This window comes from Dasypus novemcinctus, chromosome 9 (genome assembly GCF_030445035.2).
Source record: "Dasypus novemcinctus isolate mDasNov1 chromosome 9, mDasNov1.1.hap2, whole genome shotgun sequence".
Taxonomy (NCBI): domain Eukaryota; kingdom Metazoa; phylum Chordata; class Mammalia; order Cingulata; family Dasypodidae; genus Dasypus; species Dasypus novemcinctus.
In genome coordinates, this window is record NC_080681.1 from 103148275 (window position 1) to 103155176 (window position 6902).

The window sequence follows — 6902 nt, forward strand, 5'->3', positions numbered from 1 at the left end:
AATCTCTGAGCCCGGCACCATTCTAAGAATTTGTGTGCACTACCTCATTTAAATCCCACAACAATCCTGTGATTTGGGATTATTACCCCCATTTTGTAGGTTAGAATGAACGTCAGAATGATGACATGACTTCCCTAAACTCCACCAGCTGTAAGAGCTGAGCCAGTAATCAAAATTAGGCAGCTGGACTGCAGAGTCCACCTTCCCAGCTATGGCTAAATACCTTCCAAGGGCCCAGTGGCCGTGGTGGTGACAAGACGGTGGTGGGGTGGAGGGTACATCAAGAAAGACCTCCAGGAGAGGGTGAGATCAAATCTGAGAATTGAAAGATGAAGACAGGCTCATCAGCATTCCCTAAAAAAGGAGCAGCTTTTCCAAAGTTACAGAGATAGAAGAAAGCTGGGCCCTTCGAGAGGCTGTAAGTTTGTAAGTAGCCTCAGAGTACAGGTGGTTCTATCACTGTCTCCATTTCATTTATACATTGGCAGGCTCCATGTTAGGTGCCAGGGATTTAGCTGTGAACAAGACACTCAAGATACCTGCCTGCATGGAGTTTACATTCAAATTGGGGGAAATAGACACTGATTATTTGTCATTTATCACTGCTCAACAATTTAAAAAAATGCCTCTTTCACATTTTGGTAGTGCCTTATATCATGCGTCTCTCCTTCCCAGAGCAAAAGCCAGCCTCCCTTGTGGCTAGAGTGCAGCTGTGTGACCTAGCTGCTGCCTGAGATACCGACTGAGAGGAGAGCTGCGCACGGACCAGCTACACATGGGGCATCCATTCGCCACCTGTGGCAGCCAAGGCTGTGTGGTTCTGGAATCGGTGACAGCAGCAGCAGCTCCCCATCAATCCCCCTCTGCAGTGTGCTTCTGGGAGATGCTCTCTAAGTAAATTCGCTTCTACCTAAACCAGCTGGGGTGGACTCTGATGTCTGCAAGCAAGAATACTAACTACTGGGAAATGGATGTGGCTCTACCAATTGGGTTCCCGTCTACCATATAGGAGGTCCAGGGTTCGATGCCCAGGGCCTCCTGGTGAGGGTAAGCTGGCCCACGTGGTGGGCTGGCCTACGCGGGGTGCTGGCCCATGTGGGACTGTGGCCTCGTGCAGGAGAGACACCCCGCACAGGAATGCTGCCTTGCGTGGGAAAGCCACCCCACGCAGGAGTGCCAGCCAACACTGAGAACTGGCACAGCCAGATGACACAACAAAAGACACAGAGGAGGGAAAATAAGAAGACGTAGCAGAACAGGGGACCTGAGCTGGAGCAAGAGAGTAATCGCCTCTCTCTCACTCCAGAAGTTTCCAGGATTGGTTCCCGGAGCTGCCTAATGAGAATACAAGCAGACACTGAAGAACACACAAGTGGACACAGAGAGCAGCCAATGGGGGGAATGGGGTGGGGGAGAGAAATAAATTAAAAAAATAAATCTTAAAAAAAAAGGAAAAGTTTATTACTCAAATAAAAAAAAAAAGAATACTAATTATTATAGACAATGGGGAAATAGGGGGTCAGAAGGTTAGGAGACCGGCTCAGGGCCACCCAGCAGTGGAGTTGCGACCCCAACCTAGGAGAGAGAGAAGTCGCAGCCCGGACTCTCCTCCTAAATGCTGCTGGATGGCCAGCCCAGCCTGGGGTGGGCTCCGTCCTACAGGGCTTGTGGCACCCTCAGACGATCATCAGTCTCCCTCCTCCCAAGCTCAGCCTGGGTAGAAGAAGACAAACCTCCCCTCCCCTTGTCAGGTGCACAGGAAGAGACTTTGCTCAAGGGTCTGGATCTCCTGCTGGGGTCACTATATTATCCATCTCCCCTAGGGATCATGTGATGAGTGATTGTGTGTTTTTATTATTGTCATTGCCATGCAATTCTGTGTCCTTCTCAGGACCAGATAGGAGCAAGGGGCTGGGGCTTGGAGCTTGACTGGACCTGTTCCAGGAAGGGGGAAAGGGAGGAACAACTCCAGGAGTGAGTCTCAGAGGTCTTGGGCCCTCCAGGCCCCACAGGAGTACATAAAGGAGGCTGGCATGGTGCCCCTGGAAACCAGGTTGATGCCTCTGACATTACTGTGAAGACTAGCTGCACAAGGGAAAATGGGGCTTCTGCCCACAAGTCGGGATCTGCTTTAATTAAAATTAATGCCTTGTCCTGGGAAACAAAACAACTTGCCAAGAGCACTGAACTGATGGCAGGGAAAGTCGATCACACAGAAGAAGTGGTTTATCCACCGGCAGGGCCAGCCTGTTCGCAGCTCAAGACACAAGGTGTTGGTCGTGGAATGCATTTCTTTGCATTTTCCAAGGCTAGTGGATCAATAGCTACAAACAGCTAAAATAAATTTCTGTCTGCTCCCTGTACCCTTAGATCAGGAGACAGACCTTTAAATAACTCGTGTTCCTGCCTGGCATTACTGCAGTCAGTGGCTGCTGCCCATGACCTTGCTGGAACCTCACAACAGCCTTGTAAGGCCAGAGCTACTGTGCTATTTCACAGGTATGGAAACTGAGGCTGAATCCCAGAGCTGATCGTGGGCCTCAAAGGCTCTGCTTGTTATTATAACAGTGTTATTAACATTGTCAGTTTCCTGAGCCAGGGAATAATAATCCTCAGAGAAGGAAAGTAGCTTGGTCAAGGTCACACAGCTGGCGAATGGCAGGGCTGGGGTGAGAAGCAGCGTGCTGGATCGCAGGGGCCTCTCAGAGAGCTGTGGGCATGAGCTAGTGCAGCCTCTGTACACCCGCCCCGGAAGCCAATGGGGAGAAGGCTGGAGGCACCACGATTTGTGTTTTTCTGAGAGGTCCCTGGAGGGAGAAGCAGTACCAAGGGCGTCCATGTCCGGCTCCGGGAAGACCTGCTCCCCAAGGCTGCAGCTCTATTTTTAGCTGTGAATCCATCAATAAATGGAGCCTGGCAGAGCCGGCAACTCCAGCTGCCTGATATTAATAAGAAGAGGGAAAGGGACTGTTTATTAAGCACTTCCTGTGTGCCGAGCTTTATGCAAAGTGCGTTACACGGATTATCGACTTAAATCTTTGCTACATTCCTATGAAGTAACCACTATTATTATCACCATTTAATATAGGGAAAATGAGGCTCAAAGACGTTAGGGAACGTGGCTGAGGCCCCATAGCTGAGAAGCTGCAGAGCCAGGGTCCAGGTGCAGATCAGAGCCAGGCGCAGACACTAGGCCCACGCCCTTTCCTCTTTACTGCGCGACTCTCGAGTGACCTTGACCGCGGGCAGCCTGGCCGGTAAGGGGGGCGGGCACAGGGCAGGTGGGTCAATGAACCATCACAAAACTGGGGAGGTGCTGGAAGGAGGAAGGAGCCCCAGGCTGCAGCTGGTTGACTGGCGTCCCAGATGGAGCAGGGGTAGAGGGGTACTGCCGGCGCAGGCCACCACGCAGGCCAAGGCGGGGTGGCGGTGGGGTGGGGGCTCAAGGTTTGTTTGGGAACAGGGAACGGTCTGGGGGGATTGGTGGGGAGGGAGGAGATGAGGCTGGGGGCACAGAGGGGACAGGATTCTGAAAGGTCTTGAATCCCAGCGTGGGTGTGGATTCTGGACTCTGGCTGGATTGTGAGCAGAGAGGAGCGATCTAGTGCTGCCTGACCTTTAGAGGGCGGAGAGGGTGACTCGGGGGGCGGAGACAAACAGCAGTTCCTACTGCTACTCCTCATAGTGACAATAGCTCCCGCTGATCAAGCACCTACTATGTGTGTTCAGCAACATACGAGATGCTTTTCCTAGACTTCACTAATACGCACAGTAGATGCTCACTACACAGTAGCTATTTGGAGGATATCATCCCTCTTTTACAGATGAGGAAATTGGGACTTTGAGAGATCGAGTGACTGCCCAGGTCACTATGACTAGAATCCGAGTCTGGTTGATTCCAGAGATCTTGACGCTGCACTGGCCACTTGGAAGGGTGTGTAAGAAAAACAGTTTCAGGCAAAAGGCTAGGGAGCCATTCACACGTATCTGAACTCCAGGAATGGAGAAGACGAAGCAAGTTTCAAAGATAATAAAGAAGCATTTATTTTGTTTTGTCCTTTAAATTAGCTTGCCGGCACACACTGAGGATAGCAGCCACATCACAAAAGTTACAAAGCTTTTCTGGGGCCAGAACTGGCAGACAGACTCAACAGGGTGGTGGGGGGGGTGGCCCTGTTTTTTCAGGGCAGTGGCTGGGGGAGGAGGAACAGCGCAGGGTCCAAAGTTCAGTGTGCCCAGCAGCTCTGGGCGCCCCCGTGCCTGGAGACGCGGGCAGGGCTTAGGGTGCAGAGGCCCGGTAGCAAGCGGCAGGGGCGGGCGAAGGAGTGGCTCAGCCTGGGCTCTGCTGCACCCGACATCTGACATCAGTGAGGGCGAAGGTCCCCAACAGGGCAGCAAATATACGAGATGAGCCTGGAACAATATGTAGTGCCAGAAGGCAAGGAAGTGCTTTAAAACACACATACACACACAATAATGGGGCTGTGCCAAAGAAACACAGGAGCCGACTAGAAGAGCTCCCAATGACCCAAACTGGAAGGATATGAACAACAAAACAAAACAGCACTGGATTATAACTCCAAGTATAAAATAAATATCCATGAACCTATACTGAGATAAATAAATGATATAAATAAATGATTGAAAAGAGACAAGTCTCCTATGCAGAATTCCAAGTAATGTATGTAGATGCTGGGCCCTTAAGGGGGCGGGGCCCGACTCCCCACTGCTTCAGTGAGGGCCGTGGGCAGAGACTCCCTTCCAAACAAGAGGGACTTACGTGGAGACACTGACGCCCACTGCCTCGGCCAGCTGAGCAGGGTCAGCATCAACGGTGATAAGTTGTGTCGATCTGACATGTGTCTGTCAGCAGCCTTGGAAAAGGCCCACGTCTCACCAGCCCAAGCTATCCTCCTGCAGCAGCCGCAGCTTGAGTTTACGGCTGGCAGCCTCTGTCCCCGTCCCTGCGGGGCACTTGGCCATCTCTGGAGCTGCGAGGAGCTCCTAGACGCACAGGGACTCCAGTCATCCTGCTGGGGCGCAGGACTTACAGGTGTAGCCACGTTCTTTGGCACCTCAGGAGGGCTCCGTGAGAGCACAAGGCCCAGCCAACCTGGCAGTGGTCCAGAGCTACAAGGGTTAGCAATGTCCAGTGGCAACAGGCATGACCCCAGGTGCACAGGAGCAAGGGTACCCAGAGAAGGTCAGAGGGTGGAGGTCAGAGGGACGGCAGCTCCCAGCAGCCTCTGCAGGCTCCAGGTGCCTGCAGTTCTGTCCATCTTCGGGCGGGGACTGAACCTTGGGACGTGGAGCTGTGTGCCCTTTGTTCCAGAGCCTCTTGCCCGGGGTCCAGAGGTCAGCTTCTGGTTTCCCAGCTCATGAGGACAACCACCATGACACGTCCTTCCGCATGTTGGGGAACCTGGGAGGTGGGGTGACGCGAGCAGCGGCACGTCCAGGCTGGCCTTGGTGGAGCAGTGGGCAGCGACGGCGCCCTCCAGCTGAGCAGCCACTGCCTTCTGCTGAAGGGCAGTGGGACTCGGGGGGCACGGTGCACAGAGGCAGGGCCCACTGCTGGAGGGCAGTGTAGGGGGTGCCTCCAGGGAAGTGTGTTCTCCTGGCTAGTCTGGGCGGTGGGACTGCTGGGGTCCAGGACAGCCCCGCTCCTCCTTTCCACAGCTTATAAGGCTAGGGTGAAGAATGTGCGCTAAGGCCTGTGGAAAATGAACCCGCCCCCACCGTTGCCCCCCACCCCACCCCAGCACCTTGAGAAGTCAATCAAATTTCCATCTCAGGAAGGCAAAACTGAAAGCTTCTGCCCAGTTGAATCCACGATGGAACCCAAGGTGGCAGCCCGAGGAAATGGGCACAATGAGCCACCCAGCCTCCTGTGTAATCTGACTGAAGAGGATCCCGCGCCCCCTGGGGAACAGGCCAGAGGAGAGCAGCCGGGGCCGCAGGAGGCCTCCTGGCCCTGGGAACTGCCTGGAAAAGCAGAGCGGCCGAGTCACACGCTGGACGGCTGATGAGAGGGCCGAGGCAAGGCTGGCCCTCAGGTTCTGGCTGCGAGGACTCAGGGTTGGGACACAGGGCCACTGTGATGGGGACAAAGGAGGGGAACAGGTGGGATGGGCCGACCGGCAGGGTGGAGGTGTCGCTGCCCTTTCAGCCTCTTTTGGGCAGGGCAGGACGAGGCTTTTTCTCGGGACTCCACGTCCACGCACCCTGCTGGTGTTCAGCCAGGGAGGCCCCGCCCCTGCCACAGGCCACTTCCAAGCGCCTCACCAGGGCAGTTTCCCTGCCATGCCAGCAGCAGCTCAGGGTCCTCCGTCACCACCTGCATCTCCCCCCGAGTCTCAGAAGCCCCTTTGGTTCTCCCACCTGGGCCCCTGGCCCTCGCTCCCACCTTACCTACCGTAGACTCACGGAAATCTGAGGCCCTGCACTCTCAGCCGAGCGACCCTCCAAAAGGCTTCCCAGCCCCCTAATCCAGGCCGGGCCTCAGCTGGCAGACTCCTGGAGGAGGAAGGGAGGGACAGAACCCGGAGGTGGGGCGCGCCCGCTGGCCCCGGGGCGCGGGGCTCTCCCGCCCTCACAGCTCCCGCTGGCAGCCCTGAACTCCACCCACACCCTGGCTCCAAAGCCCGTGCGCCCTCTGCGGGGAGAGAGGACGGTGAGGGCCACGTGGCCCTTCACTCGCAGGCAGCTCCTGGCTCAGGCGCCTTCTCATTTGATTATAAACTCGGCTCTCTTTTTCTGGAAATCCTTCCACTTGCCCTTGCAATCCTTTCCTTTCTTTGCTACCAAACCTCTTGCTTGGCTTCCTTCTGCTGCATCCCTGTTCTCCCCACCCCGCCCTTCCCCTCTGAGGCGTGATCAGCCTCCGCCCTACCACCCCCCTG

At 55.0% G+C, this 6902-nt stretch overlaps 1 long non-coding RNA gene across 1 annotated transcript; it reads right to left on the bottom strand.

Annotated features, from left to right (window-relative positions):
• Window positions 1–4019: 4019 nt before the first annotated feature.
• LOC101435407 (uncharacterized) lies at window positions 4020–6622 on the bottom strand. Its single transcript, XR_188687.3, has 3 exons — window positions 6416–6622; window positions 4781–5422; window positions 4020–4413 (listed from the first exon to the last, which is right to left on the bottom strand). It is a non-coding gene; the product is annotated as an uncharacterized lncRNA (long non-coding RNA).
• Between the last annotated feature and the right edge of the window lie 280 nt (window positions 6623–6902).